Raw genomic sequence first — 13,795 nt, 5'->3', positions numbered from 1 at the left:
CTGTGTGGGAGTCCCTATCGCCAATCTCCTGTCTTCTGATTGCAAATTCTGAGATAATGTCAAGCTGTGTTCACGTTAACAACAGAACATAAGAAACAGGAGGATGAGTAGACGATGCAGATCCTCCAACCAACAATCATGGCCGATCTTCAGCCTCAACTCCAGTTTCCTACCCACTCCACACATCCCCTGATTCACTCAGAGACCAAAGGATCTGTCTGGCACGGCCTGAAACATTTTCAACGTTGGAGCTTCCACATCCCTCCAGGATAGAGAATCCCAAAACCTCACAATCCTGTGGCTGAAGAAACTCCTCCTCATTGACAAATGGTCAACGCTTTATTCTGAGACCGTGCCCCCGTGTTCTAGATTCCCTAACCAAGGGGAACAACCTCTTCGAGTCTACCCTGTCAAGTGTTTTCAGAACCTTAACCATGACTCAGGAATCGCCTCCCATTCTTCCGAACTTAGACTTGGAAAGGGTCCAAAAGAGGGTCACAAGAATGATCCTTGGAAAGAAGAATATGTCGTATGAGGAACGGTTGAGGACTCTGGGTCTGTACTCGTTGGAGTTTAGAAGGATGAGAGGGGATCTTATTGAAAATTACAAGATACTGCGAGGCCTGGATAGAGTGGACGTGGAGAGGATGTTTCCACTGGTAGGAAAAACTAGAACCAGAGGACACCACCTCAGACTAAACGGACGATCATTTAAAACAGAGATGAGAAAGAATTTCTTCAGCAAGAGGGTGGTGAATCTGTGGAACTCTTTGCCTCAGAAGGCTGTGGAGGCCTTAAACACTGAGTGTGTTTAAGTAAGAGATAGATAGGTTCTTGATTAATAAGGGGATCAGGAGTTATGAGAGTAGGCAGGAGAATGTGGATGAGAAAGTATCAGCCATGATTGAATGGCGGAGCAGACTCGATGGGCCGAGTGGCCCATTTCTGCTCCAATGTCGCATGGTCTTATAACTATTTTATTATATAAGGGAATACTACAATCAAATACAGGCCGGAATTCTCTTACCATTGCTATTCACTTTTCCCACCGGCAGCCTACCCCTGCCCGTGGGCTTCCGGGTGTCATGGGGTAGCATCAATGGGAAATCCCAGCGCCAGCGACTGTCGCTTCCGAGAAATACGGGGCTGGGGAACCAGACAATCCCGGCCATAGTCTTGAGTTGGGTTTCACCATCTCTGTCGTTTGATCACTCAAATTAGTTTTCTAATGATCTTCTTGCCTTCCTTGTCATCCACATTTCTAAACTGAGCATATTCATGGCCCCTGGACAGGAGGCTGTCCTGGCATGTTTCCTCATACCTACCCAATGCAGTGAGCATGTCCAGCAATTACTTCTCTCTCTAGCCTTGTGTAATGGGCGGGATTCTCCGACCCCCCCCCCCCCCGCCGGGTTGGAGAATCCCCGGGGGACGGCGTGAATCCCGCCCCGCCACTCCGACGCCGGTTGCCGTATTCTCCGGTGCCGGTTTTTGGGCGGTGGTGGGAATCACGCGCGCCAGTCGGGGGCCGCTGGCAGCAACCCCTCCCCCCGGCGATTCTCCGGGCCCCGATGGGCCGAGCGGCCGCCGGTTTCTGGCTGGTAGGCCGGCTGGTGCGGTCGTCGGGGGAGCGCGGGGGGGGGGATCCGGTCTCAGGGGGGGGGCCCCACGGTGTCCTGGCCCGCGATTGGGGCCCACCGATCTGCAGGCGGGCCTGTGTCGTGGAGGCACTCCTTCCTTCCGCGCTGGCCTCTGTAGGGCTCCGCCATGGCCGGCGCGGAGAAGACACCCCCTGCGCATGCGCTAGAATACGTCGGCCGGTCAGCGCGGCGCCAACCCCTCTGGCGCCGGCCTAGCCCCCGGAAGTGCTGAGGATTCCGCAACCTCTGGGCAGCCCGACACCGGAATGGTTCAAGCCGCTTTTTACGCCATCGTCGGGCCATCGTGGGGATTCTGGAGAATCCCGCTGATGGTCTTGTATTTCCCAAGTAATTGTAGTACAGCTATTTGGCACATAGGGGGCTAATGTGAAAATGAGTAGGTGCTGCCCATACAGTGATGAAAGAGAGCACATAATTTGTACCCTGGGTCAGTGTGGTGTTTGACATAGTCGCGTGCAGACCCAAGCATGGATCCGAGCTTGTACCCTTTCCTTTAGCTTTCTAAATAGTTCTGGTAGTTAATAAAGATGGACAATTAGCCAACTGGAATTCTTCGAGGGTGTAACTAGTAGAGTCGATGAGGGGAAGGCAATAGATGTGATTTATTTGGACTTTCAGAAGGCTTTCTACAAAGTCCCACATGAGAGATTAGTTTGTAAAATTAAAGCACGTGGGATTGGGAGTAGTGTATTGAGAGGGACAGAAAACTGGTTGGCAGACAGGAAACAACGAGGGGAAATTAACGGGCCAATTTCAAATTGGCAGACAGTGACTAGTGGGGGTACCGCAGCGATCGGTGCTAGGACCCCAACTATTCACAATATATGTCAATGATTTAGATGAGGAACTAAATGTATTATCTCCAAATTTGCAGGTGACACAAAAGCTGGGTGAGAGGGTGAGCTGTAGGGAGGATAACGTAAGAACATAAGAACTAGGAAGAGGAGTAGGCCATCTGGCCCCTCGAGCCTGCTCCGCCATTCAATGAGATCATGGCTGATCTTTTTGTGGGCTCAGTTCCACTTACCTGCCTGCTCACCAAAACCCTTAATTCCTTTACTGTTCAAAAATCTATCCATCTTTGCCTTAAAAACATTTAACGAGGTAGCCTCAACTGCTTCACTGAGCAGAGAATTCCCCAGATTCACGACCCTTTGGGTGAAGAAGTTCCTCCTCAACTCAGTCCTAAATCTGCTCCCCCTTATTTTGAGGCTATGTCGCCCAGTTGTAGTTTCACCCGCCAGTGGAAACAACCTTCCTGCTTCTAACTTAACTATTCCCATCATAATATGATATGTTTCTCCAAGATCTCCCCTCATTCTTCTAAATTCCAATGAGTATAGTCCCAGTCTACTTAGTCTGTCCTCATAAACTAATCCCCTCAACTCCAGAATCAACCTAGTTAATCTCCTTTGTACCAGTACCCCTCCAGTACCAGTACATCCTTTCTCAAGTAAGGAGACCAAAACTGTACACATTACTCCAGGTGTGGCCTCTCCAGCACCCTATACAGCTGCAACATAACCTCCCTGTTTTTAAACTCCATCCGTCTAGAAATGAAGGACAAAATTCCATTTGCCTTCTTCATTGCCTGCTGTATCTGCAAACCAACCTTTTACGATTCTCGCACAAGGACACCCAGGTCCTTCTGCACAGCAGCATGCTGCAATTTTTTTACCATTTAAATAACAGTCCATTTTACTGTTATTCCTACCGAAATGGATGACCTCACATTTGCCAACATTGTACTCCATCTGCCAGACCCTAGCCCACTCACTTAAACTATCTATGTCCCTCTGCAGACTTTCAGTGACCTCAGCACACTTTACTCTATCACTCATCTTAGTGTCATCTGCGAACTTTGACATGTTACACTTGGTCCTCAACTAGGATGAAGAGATGAAGTGATTTGGACAAGCTGGGCAAATGCATGGCAGATGCAGTATAATTTGGAAAAATGCGAGGTTGTCCACTTCCTTGGCAGCAAAAACAAGAAGGTAGATTATTAGCTAAATGCCGCTAAATTAAGAAAGAGGAATATGCAACGAGTCCTGGGTGGCCTTGTACATCTGTCGCTGAAGGTAAGCTTGCAGGTGCAGATGGGGGTGAAGAAGGAAAATGGTATGTTCGTCTCCATCGCGAGAGGATTTGAGGAATAATTATAATAATAATCTTTATTGTCACAAGTAGGCTTACATTAACACTGCAATGAAGTGACTGTGAAAAGCCCCTAGTCGCCACATTCCGGAGCCTGTTCGGGTACACTGAGGGAGAATTCAGAATGTCCAATTCACCTAACAAGCGCACCTTTCAGGACTTGTGGGAGGAAATCGGAGGAAACCCATGCAGACATGGGGGAGAACATGCAAATTCCGCACAGACAGTGACCCAAGCCAGGAATCGAACCTGGGTCCCTGGCGCTGAGAAGCAACAGTGCTAACCAATGTGCTACCGCGATCCTGCTGTATGGTGTGTCGCCTACCCTGACGGGTTCGAGAGGTGCGGGACTGGATGGCAGTCCCTGTGGTGTAGGTTTCCCTCGGAGTTTTCAGTATAATTGACTGTATCACGAGACTTTTTCAGAGTGCAGTCAAGAGTGGACTTTATCCCAGAATTTTTATTTGAATTTAAATTCCCAGCGTGCTGTGATTTGAACTCATCCCTTCAGAACAGTCGGCCGGGTTCCTGGGTGATGGGTCCCGCTGGCAGTGGGGCAAGTAGAGAATTCTGCCACCAGAGAATGGCGCACAAAAATTCTCCGTCCTCGCTCGCAGCGGCAGCGGGTCAGACTGGCAATGGAAAGTCCCGGCCTACAAGTCCAGAAAATTTGCCATGGTGCTGCTGACCCCTGTCCATAGGCCGGAAAATACCCCCCTGTTCTTGTATCATACCGTTCATTCCTAAAATATAACCACCCTCTTTGAAACTTACAACAAAGTTTGTGGAAGTTTTGGAGGCAAGATTTTATGTTGCTTGAAACGAACTAGATTCTTTTAATTGCAGAATCAAATATGTCAACACGCAGAGCTTAAAAAGCCCAAAATGGATGAAATATTGGGAACGTTTCTGAGTAAATGTCGCATTCTGTGGGTAGATGTCTAAGCTGTGTCATTATATCAGGGATGTGAGGTATTAAATCTGAAGGCTCACTTCAAATGTCATCTCTTGGCGGTGTCTAATTTGCAGAATTGTAATTGTACTCATTAAAGTGGGTGGGTTCTTGTTGTCTAGTAAAGTCAGAGAGGAAATTATTTCACCAACGGATTGACTGTTTGTCAGGACTAATTAAATAAAGATTAGTTGCTGTTGAAATGAGAGACATGTTGCTGAAGCTTTTCACCTTGCACACAATAGGACAACCTCAAGAATGCCAAATTTCACACGATCACAACAAAAACTCTACTCCAGGAGAAAAGGTTGCTGATTGGCTGACAAAACGACTCTGATTGGTCGAGATGTTGCCACGGAGAAAGTAATGGGGAGCTACAGGCTTCCCAAATTGTTGGGTAATTGAAAAATGGGCAAGACTTGAAAAAACCCTGGGGAAAATTGATGTGCAGAGAGATCTGGGTGTTCAGGTCCATTGTACCCTGAATGTGGCTGCGCAGGTTGATAGAGTGGTCAAGAAGGCATACGGCATGCTTTCCTTCATCGGAAGGGGTATTGAGTACACGAGTTGGCAGGTCATATTACAGTTGCATAAGACTTTGGTTCGGCCACATTTGCAATACTGCGTACAGTTCTGGTCGCCACATTACCAAAAGGATGTGGGTGCTTTGGAGAAGGTTCACCAGGATGTTGGCTGGCTTGGAGGACGCTAGCTATGAAGAGAGGTTAAGTAGATTAGGATTATTTTCATTAGAAAGACGGAGGTTGAGGGGGGACCTCATTGAGGTCTACAAAATCATGAGAGGTATAGACAGGGTGGATAGCAAGAAGCTTTTTCCCAGAGTGGGGGACTCAATTACTAGGGGTCACGAGTTCAAGGTGAGAGGGGAAAAGTTTAAGGGAGATATGCGTGGAAAGTTCTTGACGCAGAGGGTGGTGGGTGCCTGGAACGCATTGCCGGCGAAGGTGATAGAGGCGGGCACGATAGCTTCATTTAAGATGTATCTAGACAGATACCTGAATGGGCAGGGAGCAGAGGGATGCAGATCCTAAGAAAATAGGCAACAGTTTTAGATAGAGGATCTGGATCGGCGCAGGCTGGGAGGGCGGAAGGGCCTGTTCCTGTGCTGTAATTTTTCTTTGTTCTTCTTTATATTCTTTTTGTTTGCAGAGGATTATTCGAGCTTGGCAGCCTTGGCATTTGTCCTGATGTGTGCACGATGATAAGCTTTGGCTACTCTTCTCAGAAATATTCAGGTTCTCTACTACAAAGAAGCAATATTCAAACTCTTTTATGTTTGGTGTCATACAGACACGATGGGCTGAATGGCATCCTTCTGTACTGTAATCATTCTATGATTCTGTTTTCATATTAAAGTTCAGATTTATGCTCGATGGACAACAATACTTGCCTTTATTCGCCGAGACAGAGCGTTGAAGAGCAGGGGGGTTATGCTGGAACCGTATAAAATGTTGGTTAGTCCACTGCGAGAGTATTGCGTGCGGTTCGGGAATCCACATTACAGAAGGGATGTGAGAGAAATGGGAAGGACACAGAGGCGATTTACCAGGATGTTGCCTGGAATGAAGAGCGGTAGCGTTGACGCGGGTTTGGATAGACTGGGGTTGTTTTCCTTGGAGCAGAGGAGACTGAGGGGGGGGGGGGACATGATTGAGATGTATAAAATTATGAGGGGCATAGATAGATTAGACAGGAACAAACTTTCCCCCTTGGTGGAGGGATCAATGACCAGGGGGGCATAGATTTAAAGTGAGGGCAGGAGATTGAGAGGGAATGTGAGGAAAAACGTTTTTACCAAGAGGGTGGTGGGAGTTTGGAATTCACTGCCTGAAAGGGTGGTGGAGGCAGAGGCCCTCACAACATTTAAGAAGTACTGAGATGTGCACTTGCGATCCCAGGGCAGACAAGGTTATGGGCTAAATGGTGGAAAATGGGGTTGGATTGGTTAGGTGGTTGTTTTTGACCAGCATCAACGCGATGGGCCAAAGTGCCTTTTCTGTGCTGTATGGTTCTATGACTCTATGGCTCTTGCTCTTAGAAACTTGCTTGTCATTTTAATAAGGACACGGGGAGTCCACACCAAATAAAATAAATAAATGTAGTTTTATTTACACATGATATTGACACAGCCCGGTAGATCCCAGTCGAGTACTTGCTCTGGACGGTGCCTCACTGGCTGACCTTTTATACAGAGGTTAATAGAGAACCACGCCCCTATTTGGGGAGCTCGTACTCCACGAAGACCATGGGGAAAATAATCATTCCAGCCCCGTAGGCCCTGTGCGGAATATTACAGTCATGGTCCAAATTAATACAACTTCCAACGGGAAAGGGCTTTTACTTCATTGATTGGTGTATTCCAGGTGCATTAATTAATATTTGTCTTGGCAATGTCCTCTGTTTGTTTTTAAACATTAAAAACAAATCCTTTCACACATGGTGACCTTTAAGTGGAGCACATACATCAATTTGTTCAGAGGCAATTCAGTGAAATTGGAAAACAATGTGTTGCAGTGCACACAAAAAGGTGCACAATTAATAATATAATAATAATCGCTTATTGTCACAAGTTGGCTTCAATGAAGCTACTGTGAAAAGCCCCTAGTCGCCACATTCCGGCACCTGTTCGGGGAGTCCGGTACGGGAATTGAACCCGTGCTGCTGGCCTTATTCTACATTGCAAGACAGCTGTTTAGCCCACTGTGCTAAACCAGCTCGCTTCATGGTTCGCTAGTTTCACGGTGGTTGGAACTTCATGCTGCACTGGAAACCACTGCGTGCTCAACGTTAAGACCATTGTGGGCTCAAATACCACCTCCAGGGAATTGAGCACATCACCGCGGCTGACACTCCCGGTACAGCACTGAGGATGTGCTGTACTCAGGAAGTGCTGCCCCATGAATGATACATTAAACGGAAGACCCTGGACAAGGTTTTCCAACCCTTCCCACTGTTGGGATCTCTAGTCCCGCTGATGGCGATTACTCGCCCCCCCCACCCCCCCCACCCCCCTCCCTGTGGTGTGTTCCCCAGCGGCCGCAGTCAGTGAACAAGACAAATGGCCATTGACGTGGGACCGGAAGATCCCGTAGGCGGACAATGATCAGCGTCCACACCACGGGAAAACACGCCATGGTGGGGCCAAAAATGCCAACCACTGTCATTTCAGATGGGAGCTAAAGGTTCCCACGACACCATTTTGAAGTTGAACAGGGGAGGTTTCTATTGTTTCCTGGCCAATATGTATCCATCCAGCAAAATTACGGAACTGGACTTGGTTATTGCTGTGCGTGGAATCTTCCTATGCTGCCAGGGGAAAACAGCAGCAGCAGCCAGAGCACTGGCACCACGGCTGGCTCTGTTGTTCAGCAGGGAAGGTCAAAATGCAAAGAGCACTAGTTAGTGGGGACTCTATTGTCAGGGGCACAGATAGTCGCTTCTGTAGACGTGAAAGAGACTCCACAATAGTATGTTGCCTCCTTGGTGCCTTCCAGGATGTCGCTGAATGGGAAGAGGGCATTCTGAAGGGGGGAGGGGGTGGTAGTGAACAGACAGAGACTGTTGTGCACAGTGGTACTAACGATATAGGCAGGAAGAGCAATGAAGTCCTGCAGCAGGAGTTCAGGGAGTTAGGAAGATAGTCAAAAAACGGAGTGGTGTTCTTTGTGATTCTTATTATCAGGATGGGTATCGTAGTGTTCACAAAGACCACAGAAGCGAAGTTCAATAACAAAGCTAACATTTATTATACTACTTATTAAAGCTCGACCACTTACTTCTATACCAAGCAATAATCTAGTAATCTACAATCTACATTCTACCAACACTAGTCTCTGCACTCTATCTGTAACGGTATTCTGCACTTTCTAGACCTCTCCTCTGCCTGAGCCCAGAAGTTTGAGAGTCAGTGCTTTATATAGTTCTGCATCTAGCTCCATCTGGTGGTCAATTATGATATTACATTAACCCTTTATATTCCAGACCTTCTACATGATATCACAAACGGAATCTCGAGGGTTGTAATCTCGGGATGTCTCCCTGTGCCACGTGCCAGTGAGGCCAGAAATAGGAGGGCAGTGCAGCTAAACATGTAGCTAAACAGCTGGTGTCGGCGGGAGAGTTTCAGACATCTGGACCGTTGTGATCTCTTCCAGGGCAGTTGGGACCTGGATAAGGAGGACGGGTTGCATCTAAACTGGAGGGGCACCGATAATGGCCGGGGGCCAGGGCGAGATGGCCGTGGCGCGCATGCGTGGACCCGCGCCGGCTGTGGTGGGCCGGCTTTCGGCGCCGGAGCAGCGCACGGCACCCAGGTGCCGTTCTAGCCCCCGAGGACGGGGAGAATGACTGGGCCTGGAGGCCCGTTGACACCGGCGTCACTCACGCCGGTTTCGACGCTGGCGTCAACTCTTGGCCGGGATTTCGGAGAATCCGGGCAAGGGTAGTCCTCTGGTGAAAGTGCTAAATTGGGGAAAGGCTAATTATAACAATATTAGGCAGAAACTGAAGAATCAAAATTGGGGGCGGGTGTTTGAGGGTAAATCAATATCTGGCATGTGAGAGGCTTTCAAATGTCAGTTGATAGGAATTCAGGACTGGCATGCCCCTGTGAGGAAGTAGGATATAGTACAGCAAATTTTGGGAAACTTGGATAACAAGGGATATTGTGGAGCCTCGTCCAAAAGAGAAAGGAAGCATTTTTAAGGGCTAGAAGGCTGGGAACAGACAAAGCCAGAGAGGAATATCAGGAAAGTAGGAATGAATTTCCGCAAGGAGTAAGGAAGACTAAAAGGGGTCACAAAAGCAGGATTAAGGAAAATCCCAAGGCTCTTTACACATATATAAAGAGCAAGAGGGTAGCCAGGGAAAGGGTTGGCCCACTCAAGGACAGGAGAGCGAATCTATGCGAGGAGCCAGAGGAAATGGGTAAGGTACTAAATTAATACTTTGCATTAGTATGTGCCAAAGAGAAGGACTTGGTGGATGATGAGTCTGGGGAAAGGTGTGCAGACAGTCTGGGTCACACTGAGATCAAAAAGGAGGAGGTGTTGGGCATCTTGATAAATTCTCATAGCCTGATGGGATCTATCTCAGAATACTGAGGGAGGCAAGAGAATTATTTGCTGGGGCCTTGACAGAAATCTTTGTAACCTCACTGGCTACAGGCGAGGTCCCAGAGGACTGGAGAATAGCCAATGTTGTTCCTTGGAAATTATAGGCCGGTGAACCATATGTCAGTGGTAGGGAAATTATTGGTGAGGATACTTTGAGACAGGATTTGCTCCCATTTGGAAGCAAGTGGACTATTAGCGAGAGGTGGCATGGTTTTGTGAAGGTGAGGTTGTGTCTCACTAACTTAATCGAGTTTTTCGAGGAAGTGACGAAGATGATTGATGAAGGTAGGGCAGTGGATGTTGTCTACATGGACTTCATAACGCCTTTGACAAGCTCCCTAATGGCAGACTGATACAGAAGGTGAAGTCACATGGGATCAGAGGTGAGCTGGCAAGATGGATACAGAACTGGCTCAGTCAGAGAAGACAGAGGGTAGCAGTGGAAGCGTGCTTTTCTGATTGGAGTGCTATGACAAGTGGCGTTCTTCAGGGATCAGTACTGGGACCTTTGCTGTTCGTAGTTTCTATAAATGATTTAGATGAAAATGTAACTGGTCTGATTAGTAAGTTTGCAAATGATACAAAAGTTGGTGGGATTGCGGATAGTGACGAGGACCGTCACAGGGTACAGCAGGATATAGATCGGTTGGAGACTTGGGTGGAGAGATGGCAGGTGGAGTTTAATCTGGACAAATGTGAGGTAATGCATTTGAAAAAAAATGAATGAAAATCGCTTATTGGCACAAGTAGGCTTCAAATGAAGTTACTGTGAAAAGCCCCTAGTCGCCACATTCCGGCACTTGTTTGGGGAGGCTGGTACGGGAATTGGACCGTGATGCTGGCCTGCCTTGGTCTGCTTTCAAAGCCAGCGATATAGCCCTGTGCTAAACCAGCCCCTAATGTCTGGAAACTTGGAAGGTCTAATACAGGTGGGAAATGTCCAGTAAATGGCACAATCCTAAAAAGTACTGATAGGCAGAGGGATCTGGGTGTACAAGTCCGCCGATCACTGAAAATGGCAACACAGGTGGAGAAGGTAGTCAAGAATCATACGGCATGTTTGCCTTCATTGACCGGGGCATTGAGTATAAAAATTAGCAAGTCATGCTGCAGCTGTACAGAACCTGAGTTAGGCCACACTTGGAATATAGTGTTCAATTCTGGTCACCACACCACAACAGAAGGATGTGGTGGCTTTGGCGAGTGGACAGAAGATGTTAACCAGGATGTTGCCTGATATGGAGGGCATTAGCTATGAGGAGTGGTTGAATAAACTCGGTTTGTTCTCACTGGAACGATGAAGGTTGAGGGGCGACCTGATAGAAGTCTACAAAATCATGAGGGGTTTGGACAAAGTGGATAGTCAGCGGCTTTTTCCCAGGGTGGAAGAGTCAATTACTAGGGGACATAGGTTTAAGGTGCGAGGGGCAAAGTTTAGAGGAGGTGTGCGAGGAAGGTTTTTACACAGAGGGTAGTGGATGCCTGGAATTCGCTGCCAGAGGAGGTGGTGTAAGCAGGTTTGATAGTGACGTTTAAGGGGCGTGTCGGCAAATACATGAATAGGATGGGAATAGAGGGATAGAAGGTTTTAGGTTCGACGGGCAGCATGGTCGGTGCAGACTTGGAGGGCCGAAAGGTCAGTTCCTGTGCTGTACGTTTCTTTGTTCTTTGCCCTTTGTAAAAACTAAATCCGATCGTACAAAAGAGTAACTTGTATCACGTTAGATCTCTCCGCGACATCCATCTCCAACAGGAATTTGGAGATGGTGCCCAGAAAACAGTAGGACTCCCAACACGAACACATTGAGAGCTCTGCCGATACTTCATGTGGACCAGAGATTGAATGAGGCCTGTGGGCCTACCTGAATTCAGTTTCTTACTCCATGAACCGTCAAGGAAATTTCCAACACCCGACGTGAATCGATATTGATTAAGCCTGCTGTTGTTAACGCCATGTTCACATTAAAGGCCGAGGCATTGTTTTGGGTGGTTTACAATGTGACACATTATTATGGTGAACCAATCACAAACTTATATTTGTTACATTGCTCGCAATGTCTTTGCATACACACTGATTTGGATTGTGTGGGGCACTGTGTTTTCTACCCCCTCCCCCCCCCCACCCCACCCAGCTAAACCATCAGGGGGAAGGGGAGCCCGCCCACAATCCCGCTGGCTGCTCCTTCCCTGTTCAAAGCCACAAACAGGGTGAATTGCTTTAAAGCGGGTCTTCTGCACTTCTCTTCGCAGGTTGAGTTTAATGCAGGAAAATGTGAGTTACGCACTTTGCGAGGAAGAATAAAGGATTAAATGGAGAAAGACTTGATGCGACCATCAATTCACGCGAGACAAGAGTAAAAGTAAAACGTGGCTTTAATCAACTTAGAACAGTGCCTGTCTGCGACTGATACAGTACTGAGAACCGCCTACAGGTCGACTGCTCTTTATACCCCCCTCAAGGGGAGGGGCCATGGGCAGAGCCCATACTGTCCCAACATGTTCCCCTATGGATGATGCCATACAATGGCCCATAGGTGGAGCCCACAAGGGCAACAGCATAGCATAGAAGCAAATACAAAGAATGATAGTGATACAATGGTGGATTATTGGTATAATACATTCACCACATTCACCCCTGTTAAAAAAATGAAGTCCAGCGGGAGTGACGGATTCATAAGTTCAGCCGATCCGGCGCACGGATTGTGCGAGCTCGTCCGTGTGTCGAGCTCGTCCGTGCTGGCATTGGTAGTGGGGGCGCCGGTGCGGGTACAGACGTGGACTCCGGGAGTGTCTCTTCTGGAGCTTCATTCCTGTGGACCGGTGAAGGGGGTATGGTGGGCGGGAGCCATAAAGGGGCGGGGGCACTGACCATGGTAGGTTGGGTGGGATATATTGGAGGGACGGTGGTGATGGTACTGGTGGTACCGCCAGGTGCCAGGTCCCGGAGGGAGACCATATCTTGTCGGCCATCAGGGTATTCAATATAAGCGTACTGGGGGTTTGAGTGTAGGAGCTGGACCCTCTCTACCAGAGGGTCGGTAGGGACCTAATAGAGTGGAGTGCACCGGAGAGGACCTCCTGCCAGTGAGAAACTGGGAGATTCCTGGACCGCAGGGTCAGTAGGACGATCTTCCAGACCGTCGCGTTCTCCCTCTCCACCTGCCCGTTTCCCCTGGGGTTATAACTGGTAGTCCTGCTCGAGGCAATGCCCTTACTGAGTAGATGCTGGCGCAGTTTGTCGCTCATGAACGACGAGCCCCGGTTACTGTGGACATAGCTGGGGAAACCAAACAGGGTGAAGACACTATGTAGGGCTTTAATGACGGTGGACGTGGTCATATCGGTGCAAGGAATTGCAAAGGGGAAGCGGGAGAACTCATCAAAAATATTGAGGAAATATGTATTGCGGTTATTGGAGGGAGGAGCCCTTTGAAATCGATACTGAGGCGCTCAAAGGGCCGGGGTGCCTTTACCAGGTGGGCCCTATCTGGTCGATAGAAGTGCAGTTTACACTCCACACAGATCTGGCAGTCCCTGGTCATGGCTCTGACCTCCTCGGTGGGGTAGGGCAGGTTGTGGACCTTGATATAGTGGATAAGCCGGGTGTCCCCCGTGTGGCAGAGGTCATCGTGGATAGCCCGTAGTCGGTCATCTTGCGCGCTGGCGCATGTGCCGCGGGACAGGGCATCTGGGGACTCATTGAGCTTCCCAGGACGATATACTATATCATAGTTATAGGTGGAGAGTTCGATCCTCCACCGCAAGATCTTTCCTTCTTGATTTTGCCCCGCTGCGTATTGTCGAACATGAAGGCTACCGATCGTTGGTCGGTGACGAGGGTAAACCTTCTACCAGCGAGGTAGTGCCTCCAATGCCGTATGGCTTCCACG

Source organism: Scyliorhinus torazame, chromosome 11, assembly GCF_047496885.1.
Source record: "Scyliorhinus torazame isolate Kashiwa2021f chromosome 11, sScyTor2.1, whole genome shotgun sequence".
Classification (NCBI taxonomy): Eukaryota; Metazoa; Chordata; class Chondrichthyes; order Carcharhiniformes; family Scyliorhinidae; genus Scyliorhinus; species Scyliorhinus torazame.
The sequence above is the reverse complement of the archived record's forward strand: the minus strand, read 5'-3'. Positions refer to the sequence as shown.